Raw genomic sequence first — 3,393 nt, 5'->3', positions numbered from 1 at the left:
AAAAGCAGGGAATGCTTCTAATTTTATTTTATGAGGCAAGCATTACTCTGACACCAAAACCAGACAAGGATGCCCCCAAGAAAATTATAGGTGACTATCTCTAATAACACAGATGCACAAATCCTCAACAAATAAGTTAATAAAATCCTTAACAAATTTAAAGAATTTAAGGAATATATTACAAGGATCATACATCATGGTCAAGTGGGATTTATTCCAGGGATGCAAGGATGGTTCAAGAGCTGCATATCAAACAGCATGATACACCACAGTAATAAAATGAAAGATAAAAATCATATGGCCATTTCAATAGGTGCAAAAAAAAAAGTATTTGACAAAATTCAACAACCTTTCATGATGAAGTATAAAGGAGATGTACCTCAACATATCAAAGGCCATATATGACAAACCCACAGCTAATATCATACTCAATGGTAAAAAACTGAAAGCCTTTCCTCTAATATCCGGAACAAGACAAGGATGCCTACTCTCACCATTTTAATTCAGCATGGTATTAGAAATCCTAACCATAGCAATTAGACAGGAAATACAAAGCACACAAGTTGGAAAGGAAGAAGTAAAACTGTCACTATTTATAGATGATAGGACAGAATACATAGGATACCCTAAATACTCCACAAACAAACAAACAAAAAAACCACTTAGGACTAATAAATGAAGTCAGTAAAGTTGCGGGATACAAAATTACTATACAACAGGTGGTGAAAGATTGCTGGTAAGATCCCCAGGGAAGGCTCACCCACCAGCCCCCACCCAGTCAGGACAGCTCATCTGGGATGAAGAAGATACTCATCTTCAAGAACCATGGGAAACTGTGGCTCTCCAAGTTCCACCAGCCCTACTGTAAAGATCTGTAACAGCAAAATATCAGAGAGACAATCCATAAGGTGTCTAAGGGATGAAAACTTTTGTAATTTCCTAGAAGAGGTATTGTTAATTGGACAATCTGACAACAAACTTGTTTACAAACATTACACAACGTTATATTTTGACTTCTGTGTGGATTCTTTGGAAAATGAACTTGGTATTTTGGAAGTAGTTCAAGTATTTGTGGAAACATTAGACAAGTGTTTTGAATATGTCTCTGAACTGGATTTAATTTTACATGCAGACAAGGTTCACAATTCTTTTTTTTTTTTTTTTTTTTTTTAAGATTTATTTGAGAGAGAGAGAATGTGAGCAGGGGGAGGGGAAGAGGGATAGAGAGAATCCTCAAGCATACTCCCCACTGAGTACAGAGCCCCAGAAAGGGCTCAACCCCGAGATTATAACCCAAGTTGAAACCAAGAGTTGGACACTTAACCAGCTGGGCCACTAGACACCCCAAGGTTCACAATACTCTTCCAGAAATGGCAATGGGGAATTGTAGTGGAGACCACCATGGATGAGATTGTTACACAAATTGATGCACAAAATAAACTGGAGAAATCCTAGGCTGGCTTAGAGGGTGGGGCTCCAGCCCGTGTTCAATCACCTGTAAAGAATGTGAATCTTCCTAAGATCCCAAGAAATATTAACATAGGCAACATTAGTATAAAAGTGCCAAACCTACCCTCTTTTAAATAAATAGTTAAAAAGGCCACTCCCAGGTAAAATCCTGAGGGAAAGGTCATCTAACTTTACGATGTAATTGTTTATCAAAAATAAAGGAAGAGAGTCTTAAGTTTTGCTCTTGGATTTAAGTCAGGGTACTATGTAGAGGTTGTGTAAAATCAATATGGAAGTTCAATGTTGCTTTTCTTGCTCAGTGATTTTGAAGAAATTGAGTAGTTCCAGTGTGATAGCTCTCTTTTTTCTAAACTGCATTCCTATACCCACCTAAGTAAGGCATGCCTTTTTAGCTACTACAGCATTTAAAAAGGGTTGAGACATTTCCTTAAATTATGCATAATCCAAAATGTTGGAGTTTTGTATGGATCATAAGTGCAGCATTCCACAATTCTTTCTGCTGTTTGTTACAACTGTTATTTAAAGAAAGAAGTATGTACTGCATGAAAACATTTTACCTTTTCTCTTAGTTTAAACCCCAAGGTAACTGGACCTCTACATCACCTTTTGTTTGCCTGGTATCTACCTTAACAGTAATTTTTATGACCTTCTGAGTCAAGAAAAGTATATTTTATGTTAAATAAATTAATACACAGGGGCACCTGGGCAACTCAGTCAATTGAACTTCTGACTCTTGGTCTCAGCTCAGGTCTTGATCTCGGGGTCATTAAGCGTAAGCTCCAGATTGCATTCCATGCTGAGCATGGAACTTATTACTAATCATCATCATCATAATAAAAAAAAAACAAAAATCTGTTGCATTTTCATTCACTAATAAACAATTAGAAAGATAAGTAAAGAAAACAATCCCACTTAAAATTGCATCAAAAGAATAAAATACCGGGGCACCTGGGTGGCTCAGTAGGTTAAAGTCTCTACCTTCAGCTCAGGTCATAGTCTCAGAGTCCTGGGATTGGGCCCCACATTGGACTCTCTGCTCAGCCAGAAGCCTGATTCCCCTTCTCTCCCTGCCTGCCTTTCTGCCTACTTGTGATCTCTCTCTCTCTCTGTCAAAATAAATAAATAAAAATTTTTAAAAAAAGAATGAAATACCTAGTAATAAGTTTAACCCAAGAAAGATCCATCCATTGACAAATTTTAAATATTGATGAAAGAAATAAAAGAGACAAATCAATAGATACATTAACATTCTTATTTAATCTATGAGCATGAATATCTATACTATTCAAAACAATCAAAAGATCCACTGTAATCCCTAGCAAAACTCCAGTAGCATTTTTCAGAGAAATAATTCTAAAATCTGTAAGAAACCACAAAATACCCAGAATAGCCAAAATAATCTCAAGAGCAAAGCAAGAGATATCATGCTGTCTGATTTGAAACTATACTACAAAGCTATAGTAATCAAAGCAGTAAGGTATTGGCACAAAAGCAGAACACAGATGAGTGCAAGAGAAGAGAGAGCCCAGCAATAGGCCAAAGCATATATGGTCAATTAATTTATAACAAGGAATCCAAGAATATACAAGGGGGAAAGGAGTCTCTTCAATAAATAGTGTTGGGAAAATTGCATGGCTCTGTGTAAAGGAATAAAACTGGATTCCAAAACTCAAGATGGTTAAAAGGTTGAATGTATGACCTGAAGCCATTAAACTCCTAGAGGAAAATATAAGCTGCAAGCTTTTTGAGTTTAGTGATTTTTCTTGACTCTGTCTCAAAGAAAAGGAAAACAAAAGCAAAAATAAACAAGTGGGACTACATCATGCTAAAAAAACCTTCCGTACTGCAAAGGAAGCCATCAAGAACAACAAAAACAAAAAGGCAACCACCTGTTTATAGCAGCAATGTCCACAATAGCCAAAC

The 3,393-nt window shown here is 36.4% G+C and overlaps 1 pseudogene; it reads left to right on the top strand.

Annotated features, from left to right (window-relative positions):
* The first annotated feature begins 797 nt into the window (after positions 1-797).
* Positions 798-1,587, top strand: LOC132023953 (AP-3 complex subunit sigma-1-like; annotated as a pseudogene).
* The last annotated feature ends 1,806 nt before the right edge of the window (positions 1,588-3,393 follow it).

This window comes from Mustela nigripes, chromosome 8 (assembly GCF_022355385.1).
Source record: "Mustela nigripes isolate SB6536 chromosome 8, MUSNIG.SB6536, whole genome shotgun sequence".
Classification (NCBI taxonomy): domain Eukaryota; kingdom Metazoa; phylum Chordata; class Mammalia; order Carnivora; family Mustelidae; genus Mustela; species Mustela nigripes.
This window is presented reverse-complemented; position numbering and strand designations above follow the sequence as displayed.